Below are 16566 nucleotides of genomic sequence, written 5' to 3' on the forward strand. Positions count from 1 at the left end.
GGGAAAAGAAGTAAACATCCCTAGGAGGAAGACACTGAGAAGCTGGGAGATTCAAATCTCAGATTCAAACAACGCCAGTCAATCCCTGACAAGAATGGACACAGGCAGCTATTGGCCAGTGAGCTGGGTGGTAACCAAAATTGAGCCAGTTGGGATCCACTGTGAGATTATTTGAAAACCATATAAAAGAACTATAATCAATGAAAATTCACTGATGCCGCATGAACTGCAGATGTCATGTCATGTCCATCTCAACTGCAACAACCTGTGAGTCAAAGAACTTGAGTTCAAGAAATCTGGATGGTTAAGCATTGATCAAGGATACCTGTCATTTTAAGAACTCTGTGCAAGAAACCTGGCACCCAGTATGTGGAAAGGCGATTGAAATGTGACAGGTTCAGTGGCCCAATAACCACTATATGAAGCAACAGCACTGGAAAGAAGAAGAGCAGACTTTGCTTTTTGAGATCATGTCTGCCTGCAGAATGCTGTCTGTTTTTTGTTTATCATGTGTATAAAGGGTCCAGAAAATTTGGCAGAATTTATTATAACTTCATTTGGCATTTGGTGACTTCAAAGTGAATTCACGTTAGTTTGTTGTCCATTCTGAATAACTCTCAGTTCTTGGATACAGCTCCATCTTTTGTAGACACTTGACAGGAGGATGCCTAGAATTCATAAGTAAAAGGTACACTGAATAAAGTGAAATGAGTCACCTATCCTGGAAATGTTACGCCCAACACAGAATTCAGGTCTGCTGCACAGTTCCATGTCATTAGTAAAGATTGGTCTTGAATTTATTTAGCTGCAAACATATCAAATATCAATTCATCACACCCCTATTATTGGCAAGGCAATACAAATCCTAGACTAGGATTTGCACTGAGGAAAGTGCATCTCCACATCAATGAATTAACTTGTTGGCAATAGAGTGACATTGATCCAAGAAGAGACAGAGACCATTTTCTTTCCTGCGTTTTACTTTCTGACGAATGAATTTCAGACAGAAAATTAGATAGTACTCTAATTTTAATTAATTGTATTTTTGCTTTTGCATCAAAGAAAGCTGTAGAAACACAGGGAAGTTGCCTCCAACAATATAATCAATGAAAAGGAAATAGGAAAGGATTCTCACTAGATTATGTGTTCCAGTATTTTGCTTCAAAGTAAGAAACATGATTTCATTGTTTATAACAGATGTTTATCTTTCATATTCAATAAAATGCATGATGGGACTTTAAGGTGAATAGCAGAAAAAATGCTCTTCTCAGATGCTGTCTAAGAACTGAATTACATTATGAACTCCACTATAAATACCTGTCTTTTGAGATAACTATGTAATAAAACATTAATCTCATATCTTTACACATGTCTTAATTCCTGTCATGCTTCTTTGGTCCATTCTCTTCCCATTCAAAATTGTTCATTGCTGAAGATGTGACTCAGTTTCTGAATTTCTTTGCACTTTTCTTAGCAGGGTTTATGTCATATTCACCCTACATATAGCTACAGAAATTAACAGACAAAAAAACAATTTAAGTTCAAAGGGGAAGAAGTCACAGGGTCCTTTTTACTGAACCTATTTGTGGAGAGGAGGAAGGAAATTTTAGTTTTATGTAGCTATTGCTACACCCCGCTTGACATCTTGCTTTGCTGTTGGTGTGTTATTACTTTTAGGAAAACTTCACCCACTGTCCACTATTTTGGGTCTTCTGGCTCAAATAGTGGGCCAGAAGGCCCAAATACATCTTCTCCCTGGACTTAGAAGATGTAGATTACCTCCAGTATCTTCTTACATTGTTTAAGTGCTGTAAATTCATCGTTAAGCAAAAAAAAAAACCCAAAAAACAAACTTCTGAAAGCCTTTTGAAGCCTTCTTAAGTTAGCTACACTCATGCAAAGATCTAAAATCTGTTAAAAACTGTGTTGCCTTCAGTCAGAAAGCTAACAGTCATCTGAGCTGCGCTCCCCACAGAATATAAAGAAATATTGAACTCGATTCTTCTCCTTCTTCTTCATGGGTGATTATATAAGTCCTTGATTTTTTTTTTATACATCTGAAAGCCCACAACCATGTTTATGGCTCACTATCCAAAATGCAGTACTGTAACAGTTAAATAGCTCACCACATACAAAAAGGTTTACCTCTAGTAATAAAACTAAGCATGTCATGATAAGGCCCCCTTGTCATATGACCAGAACAACAGAGAATGTGCTAAGCTATCTGTTTTATAGAAATACAATACTTTCCATGAACTTTATTTCACCTGTATTAACACTATTGACATCAAATAGCTGACAAATGAGCTAATAAGGCACACTTAACTGAGTTCCTTAAAAAAACCAAGAATACTGAAGCAAAGCTAAAAATAAATATCTACAAAAGCTTAAAATTATATGTTTGACCTCCTTTTCCTTTAGAAAGATGCCATGGAAAGAATTGTGTTTAAACAAGAAAAAGTTTTGTGATTTTTTTCTTTGAAATATAAATACAATTTAAATCCTTCAGACAAAAGGTAATTTATTGCATGTTGCACATTTAAAATGGTACTGTTTGGGGAACTGCACCTTCTCTAGCATTCATTGAAGCAGTAATAAAAGTTTCAATGTGATGATATATGACGCATGTCCAGCTATCATATTTATATTATCACATCTATACATAGCATACTATTAGCAATTTAACACCATTCCAAATTACTGTGAGTCTCAATTAAGGTGTTTATTTCCAATCTATGACTAAAGAATTGCTATAGAAGCCAATGGAATCAGCTTAGATTTGATGAAACAAAAATTTCTTAGTCTTAGCTATTCTGGTAAAAGATCTATTCTCACAAATAAATACACTGGGGGGAAAAAATGCTTTCACATGGCTAAATTTAATCAGAAACATAAATAATGTCCCGTAGTTCCTCAGCCAAAGATGCATCATTAATGACATGACAGATTAAAGACAAGGATATCACAAAATGTTTTTTAAAAATCCAGTCTCCTAATATTGACCCAGTATGTTTTCTTTCTGTCAATTTTTGTGCAGAGGTAAGTGTGTAATTATTGACAGCCCAAGCCAATATTAATTATAAAAATCTCTTCTTTTCTGCAGTGCATAGCCTTACTATATGGTATCATACTTTTGGAAAATAGGATTAATAAGAGAATATTCAGAGGATGAAAAAATTCTCTTCACAACATTGAGTAGGAGTAATTTCTTACCTCAGCAACTGTATGTTGCTGGGAGTACACAAACCAAAGGACTGCCTTTCTAAAGGGATTTTAGCTTGCATTTCTTTGAATAAATGTGATTCACACTGTATCTGTCCATCTGTAGGATAATGCCCAAAGATGATCTGTGCTTGATGTGCAAATGCTAGGTCTATCATTTGCATGCACAAGTGATATATACAGGGACCCATTTGCACTTACATATGTAGAAGATGACATTTGAAAAACTGGCTTCTAGAATCATTCCTTCTGTGAATGTTATGCAGCCATCTGTACAAAAGTAACAACCAAATACTTTGCCATCAGCAGAGTATTGGCCTTTCTAATATTACGTGTTGAAAGTAAGGTTTTTTTGTGCAAACTTCATTTCAACAGCAAATTGTTTTTTCAACTGATTTTTAAACACAATGTTGGTTTTCAGTTGAATCTTTCTACTGTCAACATTGCCAAATTTGATTGATCTGATGTATGCTAAGGTGCTAAGGTTGATGTCCTGTGACTTCAATTTTCTCTACAGTACTAAGATCAGGGATTCTTGTAATACATCCTAGCAGCTCAATGAGGGAAATGAGGGTCTGTAGCTTGTGACAGGACCTATGACCTCCATAGTATTTGAGGGAAAAATGCTCCACCACATTCCTTTTTCTTACTCCACTTCAGAAAACATAAAAAATTCAACAAGGAAAAAATTTCTCTCTAGTCCATCCAGTGAATCTGAAAATCCAAACTTGCCACATAATGGTACATCATTTTTCCAGGTGGGAGTTGTCCCAGGACAGAAGTTCTATTCAGAGAAAGTTTTTGGGACAAATTATCAAAAAGATTTCTTTGTTTTAAGATCAATATTAAGCCAGCTGCTCAAACCAGGTGCAAACTGATCAGCACTGTTTTCACTGAAGCCCATTGCCACTTGATCAATGGAGTGGATGCACAAAGTACACAATGAGGGAGGCAGGAAGGGTAAGACCTCAGATCATTAGAAGCACATATGGAATCCATGAGTCATGCACTATACAAAATGCTCAGTATGTTAAATATATCAGAGGCTACGCTGTTAAGACGCTACAGTATGTCCACTTACAGACATTATAATACACATGCTGCATGTTAGATTACATCTGACTCAAAAAACCTAAAACCAGGTGATAGCCAATGGGAGAACCCCTACAAGAGTCATGAAAACAAGCATGTGGCAATCTTCCACAATCTGCTGAAATAGCATACATGCCAGGACATGTGTTCTGCCTTCACACATTGTGCGAGAGAAGTTAATCACAAAGTAGAAGTGACTTGTATTCATTATATTACTCTGTGTAAATACTCGTTTCATGTTATCCTTCCTCACTGTTTTATATGAGACCAAGATCATGTGTGCACATGCATATACAGATTGAAAACGTGAATAAGATATTTTCAATGAAGTCTTTCAATATTTTGGTGGGAAAAAGAAAAGGGTTTTAAGTTTTCCCCATATCTTTAGAAACAATTTTGCTCTCAGCTGTAGATACTATCATTTGAACCAATGAGAATTTTACTCATTAATCAGAAAAAAACCTCAACACAACACCAGCCTATTCAGCCTAAGGAGATGCTTCTGCAGAGTGATAGCTTTCAGAGAGAAATGTTACATTAGACCTTACTTGCAAAACCTCTACGGAGAACCAGTGTTCCCTTGGGAGAACAATATCTATGCTCCCTTTAAGAGTAGATATTTGAAATTCGCCCATTTTTCGCCCTTCTTTCCTTCTCATCTTGCCTGGTTGTTTACAGAGAACAATGAAGCAATCTTGTCCCATTTTGGTAATGCTTTATTCACCCATCCTACTTTCATAGCATTTGATATACTCTTTCTGATCTGGCGAATTACTGCATTTGATGCAAGACAATAACAAATCAGGATCAAGAAGCCAGTGAGCCTGGGATTTTCTTCTGTATATACTTGAAAATTTTATTTTGATAAATTTGGTCCTCAACTAGCAGTACTAGAAACTATTTAGCAGTGCTTTTGTTTTGCTACCAGAAACCATTCTAAGTCAGATTTTAGGGATAAAGGATACCTGATAGGTAACAGCTTCTATGAAGAATATGTTTAAAATCATTCCCTGCTCTTCAGGCTGGCATCCATTTCCATAGAAACAGAGGTGGACATGGACCATTAGCATCAATGAGTCAAATTAAACTACTAGTGGTCAGATTTTTTGACTGAAAAAAAAAGGTTGAATTAGCAAAAAAGAGAATTTTAAGATTACCTCTAAAAAAGTCTTTTAATGTTTTCTTCTGCTCTTGTCACACTGGATCTTTGTGGAATGCAGTCACAAATCATTCAGAGCCAGCAGGGAAGCAGAGAAGGAGGAGAACTCCACATGCAACAGCTGAAAGTAAAAAGCAAAATAAAACACAGATAAAACTTTGGGGTTCTAAAACTCCCATAATTAAAATGCTAATTTAAAGTTGCATTTTTTTAAACATTGACTTTTTAATAGCTTTTAAGAATTGCAAGGAGACTCTTCAGGAATTCACTTATCTTGGAGAGAAGTAGTTATCTCTAGGTCAGAGGAATATTTAGTTACTAATCATATATTCTGTGATATCTTGTTTTACCAGTGCAGACTACCCCCAAAGACATGAAATAAGGAAGTCCAAAGTATCTTTTACTATGTAATTGCAAAATGCTGAGCTAGACTTAAGGTCTCTTGGGATTAGTGTTTAACAACATGGTACAGATACTGAATCTCACATTTCTTTTATTGTGGTGAAGCTCCTTTTCTATTAATGACATTCGTCCAGCTTTCTAAGCATGAGAAGATTCCTTTGTGGGAAATCAGGGCAATCAAAACCAGTTTTTCAGTGTCTGCTTTCAAGCCTAAGTGTGCATGTGCTGTGCTTTATTTGCACATTACATGAAAAACAATACTGACTGTAATTTCTTGCTCTTTTGTCTTTATATGCAGTTGAAAATCTATCTAACTATTTTTGTAGAGTTCATACCCACTGCACAAGGGTTTAAAGGCATCCTCTAGGAGTCTGTGCTGCAAAATCATCCTTCTATTTGAAGACAGAGCAGCAGCATTTCTTTACAGCAGTGTGGATGCCTAGAGCTCAGTAGCTTCTCCTCTCTTTGGATGAATTTCACTCCCCCCACAGATGGTTAAAGGATGAAAATTACATGCTTAGTATTTTTTTTTCAGGAATTCTGCCTTATTTCTACAGTGCATTGATATAAAGGTCAAATTCCATCAGCTTCTGCCAGAGAATTTTCTGAATTTTATTCTTTTCCTTCTAGAACAGCTAATTAGGCAGTACACTTGCCTTTAAAATTTTTCATCTTTTGGAGGCTTTGCTAATTTATTTTCTTCCAAAATAAATGTTACCTTTGTAAGCCTTTTCTTGATTTCTTTATTTAGCTCCATTATTTCAGCATTTAGTCTTCAGCAATGGGTTGAGTCCTTTCTTTCATTCTCCAAAGCTCTCAGGAGTGAAAAAGAACATCATGTTCCTGTGGACTGCCCAGGACACATGCTGCACAGCTGTGCCAAATTTGCAGCTGACCAATTGGCCTATGCTGCAAGAAGAGTCATTTTCAAAATTTACAATCGTTTATTTTAATGCGTGCCAGATAGGCCGATTCACTGTGAGAATTCTTTGATTTTATTGACGCTTAGAGACTCGTCCAGTTCCCAGTGGAGTCAATGGATGTCCTTCCAGTCCTTATAGCGGGACTTGGATGAATGTCTAAGCAGGCAGAACTGCTTCCTGTCACCTATTTTGCTCACTGAGACATACAAAAGCTCACCAATCCCCATTCTGTATCATCTTATAATAGCATTTATCCTGGAATTTGAGGGAATTGCATGATCTTTAAAAGCAGCTAGCAAATTTATGGGGGCAACTGATTTAAACTAACAAAATCCCCAGTGATAAACTTGTCTTGGAAAGAATAAAAATGGCATTATTTTATTTGGGTTTTTTCCAAAAATAATGTCTCTTTTCGAGTCCTAAGCCCTGCTCAACTGAATATGGTGGCTTGTCTGGGTAAAGGAAGTACACAAAAAAGGAAATATTAGGCATGTAATCTAAAATACAATGCTGTGATTTCACTAGCAGAATTTTTAAAAGAGTAGAAGCAGGCATAACTCAACCATAAAATGTTTTGATTAGCATTGTATGTCTGTAACTATTTCAGACTGAATATTTCAGTTTACAGTGCATATAAACAGACTTATGAAAACTAGAATTTACAGAGATGAAATCATAATCTGGAAGACTCCAAACCCAGATGACATTTTAGTCTGAAGCCAATAATAGCATCTCCTCTGCAGTGTAAAATCAGCAGGGCAGTAGCAATTATCATATACTTGTATGTTAATTTACAAGCATAAAAAGTATGTATACTCTACATGCTCTAATGCCATTTTCTGGTGCATGCAAAAAGAAAGAACAACTAGACTGTTCAGAGCTTTTTCACACCAATCTAGAAAGTTATTGGTATAAGACTCCTTAAAACAAAAAGAGAGAAAGTTGCCTATTGTAAGCACAAAGGTAAGTGACCTCTCAGAAGTGTATCTCAAGAAATGTGTTTAGTGGGGAAGTCTACAGGAATGTAAACGCTACCCTTCATAGAAGAGTGGGAGAACCACTTAAAATGTTATTACTCAAGGTGCTTGAGAATATCTATATGTAACAATTTTGGTATAAAGAGCATCAATTAGAATTATAATGGGGCATTTCATTCCCACTTTCACTACAATCTAACATAACTGAAAGTGTATTGTTTGAAAAAGTACGAAACATTTTTCTACATTCATGTAAAAGAAGTGAAATTCTATGAAATCAGTAAAGGGAAACACTAAATTTAAAGCCAAACAAATATAGAAGTAGTCATGTTAGACTGCAAGAAGAAAGGAAGAATGGACTTCCCTCCAAAAACAAGAAAGGGAAGAATAAAAATCGATGCCACCGCAAATGTTAGAATTTTATAGTTTTCTTACTAAAATGGTTTTCATTTCCAGTTGTATTGTTTTCCAAAGAGAAAACAGTCAGTCATATAGTGCTGACAAGAGCATGTGGGATAGACTGACCATGGCTGGTTGACAGGTGCCACTCTATCACTCCTCTCCACAACTGGAAAGGGAAGAGAAAATATAACAAAAAGCTCATGGGGTAAGAACTGAGAGAGATCACAAACAGATTAGTGTCATAGGCAAAACAGGCTTGACTCAGGGAAATTAACTGAATTTATTAGCATTCAAATTCACAGCAAAATAATGAGAAGTAAAATAAATCTTAAAAACACCTTTCCCCCACCCCTTCCTGCTTCCTGTGATCTACCTCCTCCCATCCAGTGGTGCAGGGAGATGGAGAATGGGGGTTATGATCAGTTCATCACAGATTGTTTCTGATGCTTGTCAGGGAGGGAAGTCCTCCCCCTGCTCCTGCATGGGGTCCCTCCACAGGAGACAGCTCTCCACAAACCTCCTCAGTGTGAGTCATTGCCAGGGGCTGCAGGTCTTCATGAAGGTGCAGTCTTTCCAGAACTGCCTGCTCCAGTGTTCATGGCCAACAGGGTCACAGCTCCTACCAGAAAACCTGATGCTGCATGGGCTCCTCTATCCACAGGTCCTGCCAGAAGCCTGTTACAGCACAGGCCTCCCACAGGGTCACAGCCTCCTCTCAGGCATCCACCTGCTCTGGCCTGGGTCTCTTCCAGGGGCTGCAGGTGGATCTCTGCATCCCCTGGGACCTCCATGGGCTGCAGGACCACAGCTGCCTCACCATGGTCTCACCACAGGCTGCAGGGGAACCTCAGCTCTGGTGCCTGGAGCACCTCCTGCCCCTCCTTCACCAACCTTGATGTCTGCAGGGCTGCTCCTCTTACCTATTTTGACTCTACTCTTCTCTGAGCCCAATTACATCTGCACTGTAACTTCTCTTTTACTTGTCAAGTATGATATCACAGAGGCATTACAACCTCCTCTGTCTGGTTTGGCCTTGGCCAGCGGTAGGTCCATCACATTCCTCTCTATTCCTGCTCTTGCCAATCCTCAAAAAAAAAAGACATCTGTAATGAGAAGGATCAAGAAATTACTTTTCATGAGTCCCTGTATCTGGGGATCTACAAAGTCTAGTTTTGTCACTATAGGAGGGAAGCAAAGATATGAAAAGAATGGAAATCTGCCTCAGCTACTGCAGTTAGTGCAGTGGCTAGCTAAGATAACACTCACCACTTATTCATACCACAACATCATTAAGAAGGTTTGAGTGGACAAAAGTTTCACAATTCTAGGTGCTATGTAATCACAAAGAAAGGTATCCCCTTATTGGGGCAGGAATTGTAAGGCAAAATGAGTGCCTTGAAAATGTGGTAATCAGTGAGGTGAAAGAGAAGAACAGAGAGACAGCAGCTAAAGCACACCAAAGAAAGATGCTGAGAAACAGGTCTTAAGTCAGTTTTTTCTGCCTAAGAAAATAATGACCATTTTTCTTAAACTGTCTATGGGCTTAGCAGCACATTTATTCATTTCACTTCTTGTCTGAACAAAAGAGTGGCTTGTATGGGAGAAGATCATGAAAATGACAGAGTGTGAAAATGATGTAGGTAGTATGGAAGAGTATGCATGTGTATAAGGGGCAAGTCATGTCACTGTTCTTGAGTTTTGCAAGGTAGATTTCTTTACTATTTCTTTACTATTTCTTTACTATTTCTTTACTAAGCACTATATCATCAACAGTAGTACCAAATACCTTGAGGGGTATTGCTTTAAATTCATTATCCTCTGTATGCTGTGATTCATTGAGTGAGATAGGTAGTAGATCCAATATCAATGACTTTTAATTATTTCTTGGAAGTACACATGTGGAAGAATGTTTTTGGACTGCACCTGACCAACAGAGCTGACACTGCTGGAGCTGACCAGGGCTTCATTCTCTATTCTGCCTACCAGCTACAGTGATTAAAAAGGAGTCTGCATAAAAATATACTTAAGGTATTGCAGCTGGCAGTGCTGGTGATGAGGGCAGAATACTGATTTGCTCCTGCAATTACCAGGTCTGATTTTCAACCACATTGGTGAACTTTCAACAGAAGAGTAGGGCACAGGGAAATGGCCCCAGAATACATAAAGATAACCACCTCTTCTGAAATCCTAATTAAAGAAGCAATGACACTTATATTGGTCATGAATTCATCTTTTTGAGAATGTTTATTAAAAATAAGCCAAATTGCTCTTTTAGCTTGTTTGTAACAATGGAGTTTTGTGTCCTATAACAGAAGCAGTTAATGTTGAATTAATAAATGAATGGTTTAAGTCTGAAATAATACTCTAATTCATTTGGGCTAACAATTTGCTTAGAGAGTTCTTGATAAGGATCTTAGATATGCAAGAGGAAATTGTTACTAGATCCTTGTTCAATTATTTTTACTTTCAACATTGCTTCAATAATATTCACAGACTGCCCACTGAAGAATTCCAACTCTCTTTTTCAGAGATAAGCATAAGACGTTCTCATAAAAGATTAAAATTCCTTCCCATATCAACAACAAACTAGTCATTCATTTTCACATTCTTGCACCCTGGAATCAGAAAAAATTAAATTATTAACTACTGTTACACTCCATTTACAAGAACAACAATTTTAGTTAATTGCTATTTGAGGATGGCTTATAAACAAATGAGAAAATGTGCTGTAAATTTTAGCATTCAAGTATATAAAGTGGATTCTACCAGGACTAAGTTAGCTCTTAATGTGGAGATTTGGGGAATAATTCTTCAAATGAATAACTCTTAATACAAAAAAGATTTGCTAAAGTCTTCATTTTCCTACATAGTAGTATAAAAATGGATCAAAGTGTTTAGGATATTATTTCTGTGGTATTTAGTGCTTATAGGTATTTTCTTACCTCCTGCAGTGGAGAGTACTTTTATTTGTAGGTACAGGAATATGTTTACATGCATTTGTGATTATTTAATAATGAAATCTAATTAAATCTTGACTATTGACTGGATGAATAATTATGCCAAGAATATTTAACACTTTAATTCATAACATTCCAGAAAGGGAATCCTTTAAAAATATTTGTCTGCATTGTTTTACTATCAATAAACTCAAATACACAGATAAACTAATGGCTTAAATAAATATGTGCTGGTTCACCTCAGGTGAGAATCTACAGTAGGCTTTAATGGGACTCAACACAAGGACATGGGACTATGTGGTATGATTCCTTTGTGGGACAAGATATGACAGTAATTTTCTACAAGTAAAATAACTTTTCACGCAGGTAAAGTAGGTCCTGAAATTATAAGGAATGTCTAGTGGAATGTACTTAATCCAGATTTATCATGCAAGGTAGTGGACATACATAAATAAAGAATCAACTAGCAATTTTCTGGCATGACAGAGAGCTACACCTGCTTCTTAGGGGTTTAGATCTATGAATTAAAAATTGTATTGAAACATTAAAGTCAGAGAATGTTCCTTTTTCTTTCTTATGCATGAAACAAGGTCCTAATGGAATTAGCGATCCATCACAGTACTCCACCAGGATCTTGCTTACCTCTTCTGCAGATGAGAAGCCTCTAGCACATAAGCTGTAGCCAGCTGAATTGGACATGATGAACTCCAAGCACAGAATTTAAAGCTTTCTGCTCACTCAGATTATAATAAAAATAAAGGCTGGTGAGAAATTAGGACTGTTGAATTGGAAAAGCTGTAGACCTGCTAACTGAGGCCTACTTTCTGTGAGCATATGTGGGAAGAAGGAGTTTGCAGACTTACTCTACTGCTATAGGATAAAGTTAATATGCAAAGTGCAAACTCACTGGCCAAAGATTAGGCTCTGCAGAATCCTAGCAAGTTTCTCAGCATTGCACTACTGTTCTCCATTGGATCTATGTATTTCTTGATGCATTATGGAACAGAAGTAACTGCCACTAGCTGGAATCTGACTGCAGGGAAAGCACTGAGACTCAGGCTTTTCATTATGGAAGTCCCCAATTTGATTCTAAGCCTGACTGTCCAGTCTTAGCAACAACCCTGAGGGATACCATGCTTCCCTGCCCTGCCACATGGCAACACTGAATCAAGGTCAAGGTGTGCAAGCCAACAGAGGTTTTCATGGAGAATGAAGCCACAAAGAGAAGCAGCACTCCTAAAGTACTGAGCACAGAGGAAGGCACTGGTTGACCTAAGCCCTTTACCCACCTCTCATCATATAACTCTCCAGAGCAGGCCTCTTTTTGCAATGCCTGTTCAAAGATAAGCATAGCAGGGGCTTGGATCCCACTCATACATCTAACTACAGTAATCCAACAAAAATTAAGAGCTATGGATCACATATTTCTGTGAAGACACCGCTACAACAAAGCTATTATAGAGGTATCTTTCATCTCATTCAGAATTTGTGAAAGAAAATTTTTTTCTTTTTCAATAAGCACACTGCCCTCATCACCAGCATAAGGTGACTTAACAAGATGTCTTTTGACAGAGACAGACAGGGCAACAAACTGAATATCCTTCTGTCTTCAAGGAAGAAGGGTGAACTCTTCAAGAAATACTGAGGCTTCAAAATTAATACTCCTATTGAAAGGGAAGTCTATCTCAGCCTACCTCCCCTTCTTGCTTCCCCTTCTTGCCAAGGCTCACTGAGATTCCAGGGAGTGGCCATAAAAATAAAATTAGAATACAAGTTCACCAGGCTGAATGGAATTACGTCATTCCCATTTATTGTTTACATTAATGTATGTAACTCTGATACATAGATGATTCAGCCTGACTTTGTTCCTACTACAAGTAGTGGAAGTAAATTAAGGTTGCATGGCATGAAAGCAGAGAATTGAAATATTCTTTCAAAAATTCGGTACACATGATACTGTCCAGCTTGAAATAAAGGAGGACTGCCAGCTCACAGAAAAGCTCCTTGTAGCTTTAAGCTCTATAGCTCCTTGTAGACTATAAGCTCCTTGACTTTTCTTTTGAATAAGGTTTTTTCCAGCTCCCTACTCCATCACAGAAATGCTATTCTAGCATTCTTTGCAACATTTTGCAAACCATTATCAACAACACGTGCACACGCAGAGAGAAAAAATACATAGGGGAAGCTCTCAGTAAAACAGAGATATTTGATGGTGAATTCAACAGGCTCCATATTCGCCCAGCTCTCCTGATTTTAACACTGTAGAGCAGTACAAGAAACACTATGCACACTGTTCACTCAGACTTCCCTCTGTCTCTCTCTACTAAAAGAAGTGATGCTTTCCAAGGACAGCTGCTTACAATTTTTTTTCAGAGAACAATGTAACCCACTTAACCCTGTACCTCAATTTTCCTGTGGACCTGTATGAGCCACAGTTTTGCTCTCCAGCTTCCTCCATTTTCTTTCAATTTTGAGAGATTGTTGTGGCTACACTAAGACACATAATTTGAGCAAGGCACACCACAGCCTCACTCAGATTGGAGTTTCTCTGTGTGGCACTTTAGTTCTGAATCTATTAAGGCATCTGTGCTGAATGAGCACTGTAAGAAGACATCCCTGCAGAGATACTGGCTCTCCTTGGACCACCATTTTCTACTTCCTGACCTTCCAGAAAAAAAATGTAGACTGTAGTCCTCAGGTGCTGCGGCTCTATCTGAGACAGGAGATTATCTTCCCACAGTTCAGACCCTTGCTAGTAAGTCAATTCAGACTCATACAAGAATAGCCACAGTTTCAGAACATGTCACACTGTTTTAATAGCACTTCCTCTCATCATCTTCCAAGAAAATGTTTTGCTGTAGCAGCAATTCTTCTGTCCTGCATTTAACCATGATCTTTCCTACGGTTATTTCACCATATCCCTCTGTTCCCACAGCCTATACATTTTGCATTGTTTTTCTTAAACTCAGGCCATCAGCATTTTCTGCTTCTTTTAAGACTTTCCAGAACAACTCACAAATGTCAGGGTTTTTCTTTGTCACATTTTATGGTGGATACTGTCTCAATCCACTTCTGTACTCAGTTCAGCTAGTTCTTACATCCTCAAGGCCATCACAAGATCCCTGTGATTTATAATATGACACAGCTGATGAACTACAAGTTCCTAAAATTGCTTTATTTTAGAAAGCTGTTTAAGAAAACAGGACAGAGAGCAGTAGTGTCTCTTAAGAGGCTGGTGACCCTACCATAAGCCCCAGTTGCATCACATCAAGAGAGTACTTTTCAGCAGAAAGTTGCATTGCCCTTTGTAACATAGTTTCTGCTTCAGGCAGCTGGCACACTCAAACAAGGATGGTGAGAGCAACAACATAACTCATTTTCATCACAATTTGCAGGGGATTATGGCATCTTTGCACCAGACACTGATTTTTGTTTGCCATCTAAACCTATCCTTGTTCAAAACAAATCAAACAAACCTCATACACGAGTAACAAATACTACAGGAGGCTACATGGCTCTGTTCAAGGTTAATTTTCCTGTCTTGTGAAGGTTATTGAGAGGTACTTCTTTTCCCAAATGCATTCTGTTTCCAAAGTCACAGAGAAGTGAAACACTTGATCTCATATGAAACATGCAACAACAATGTACAAATTGGTGGGTAATGGGTGGACACTACCATCCTTATCTTTGAATTTCCATTATTTTTCTTAGACCCAAAACCTTGCTTTAAAACTGTGGTTTGCTTTCCCTCCCCCAAGGCTCCCCCCACATTTCTTTGTGGCTTAACAGATAAAGTCAGAACAGGAGGAGGTTTCACCACTTTCACTGCATGTAAAAAACATTAAATAATTCTGTTATTCTGAGGCTTGCTGATAGTATGAAAATGACAACTGAACACCAAGGATAGCATTTTCTTTTTCTGCTAGTAAATTAGTGCTTCTCTGGTTGGGTTTTTCAGTTTAGTAAATTCCTGATGCAATTGTCTTGATATGAGCCTTTCAAAAAAATTTATTTTATTCTCTATTTTTTCAAAGAAAAATTATTATTATTAATATTAATAATATTATTATTATTATATTCCATTTATATTGAAATATATTAGCTCTCATGCATTTGTAAAATCCTATTTTTATCTCATTAAAAATATTTCCTAGTAGTACATACCAAATAAATACTGTTCTAGACATGTTATGTATAATATATTCACTCTACTACATTCCAAGTCAAAATGAAAGAAATGAAAATTTCATAGAATCACTGACTCACAGAATAATTTAGGTTGGAAAGGACCACTGGGGGCTATTCAGTCCATTCTTTGTAATTCACTCCAAGCATGGCTAGCTTCAAATTTAGCTCATGTAAACAGAAAAAGGTTCCAAACACTAATTGTTCTTATAATTGCTTATTTTACAGTGACATTCATTTAATAGCTTAGTGACATTTTTACAGTAAGACATATCTTTTTTTAGTACAGCAACTATGCTGTTGCCGTAAAATGACACAAACGCCCTACTCAGATGGCAGGCACAAACAGTGATCAGTTATATGTGCATATGTGTTGGTTGGTATGCATGTGCACTGAGGAGACCCATGATGAATCATCCTGTCCTATAGCTGAAAGGTGGGACTGAAAATCTTCTGTTTGCTGTTCCTTTGGAAGAGGAGTAGGTAGGAATAATAAAGGCAATTTGCTGCCATGCATTTTCCACAAAAAAGTGAAAGGCAAATGTTCACAGCCTCCTCAACTAACTGAGATTTAAGGAAGCCTGACTTTCTAAGGTGCAGCCCACAGCTCCTACATTATCTTTTTTAGCTTGCTTAAATGACAGCTGTCATGTTGTGTGATAGTATTTGCAATAAAAAGCTTGAAATTTTGGGGCTGCACCCTTAGTTAGCAGTAGAATGCATTGATACATCTAATTAATCACATTGCAAATTTCTCTCAGAATTTAAAAATATGATAGCTCTGACCCATCAGTTTAAACACCAAATCACTTATTTATTGTTGCAACAAAACAAACAACGAAACCAAACAAACACCCCCCTCACAAAAAAAAAAAAAAACCAAAAAAAAACAAACAAAAAAACAAACAAACAAACAAAAAAAAACCCACAAAAACAAAAACAAAACAAAAAAACCACCAAAAAACAACAACAACAACAACAAAAAAAGCCAAACAAACACAAAACCCAACCAAGCAAAAACCCCACCTCCTTTCCAGGAAGCAAGAGGACACTAAACAGACTTTTCTTTTGGCCCTGAATTCCTACTAGCTTCACCGGATGAGCCCTAATTTTCTATTTGCTTCCTAGTACTGTAATTGCTGGATATGTCACTTTAGATGCATTTTATGTAGGAGCAACAGCACATGTTCCTGCCTGGCAGAATCTGGATTATTCATGCACATATTGCAGTGGGTTTCACAGGCTCT

General features: G+C 37.4%; 1 long non-coding RNA gene across 3 annotated transcripts in view; it reads right to left on the minus strand.

The window, feature by feature from the left end:
- LOC135289252 (uncharacterized) overlaps positions 1-16566 on the minus strand; it is a 107981-nt gene that overhangs the window by 86852 nt on the left and 4563 nt on the right. Inside the window, exons 2-4 of one of the 3 annotated variants that reach the window (XR_010352035.1) lie at positions 9098-9280; positions 8301-8343; positions 5472-5594 (exon numbers count right to left, since the gene is read on the minus strand). This is a non-coding gene — a long non-coding RNA (uncharacterized LOC135289252). The remainder of the gene's footprint in view (positions 1-5471; positions 5595-8300; positions 8344-9097; positions 9281-16566) is intronic. The other 2 variants (XR_010352037.1, XR_010352036.1) reach the window with 2 other exon arrangements.

Source organism: Passer domesticus, chromosome Z, assembly GCF_036417665.1.
Source record: "Passer domesticus isolate bPasDom1 chromosome Z, bPasDom1.hap1, whole genome shotgun sequence".
NCBI lineage: Eukaryota > Metazoa > Chordata > Aves > Passeriformes > Passeridae > Passer > Passer domesticus.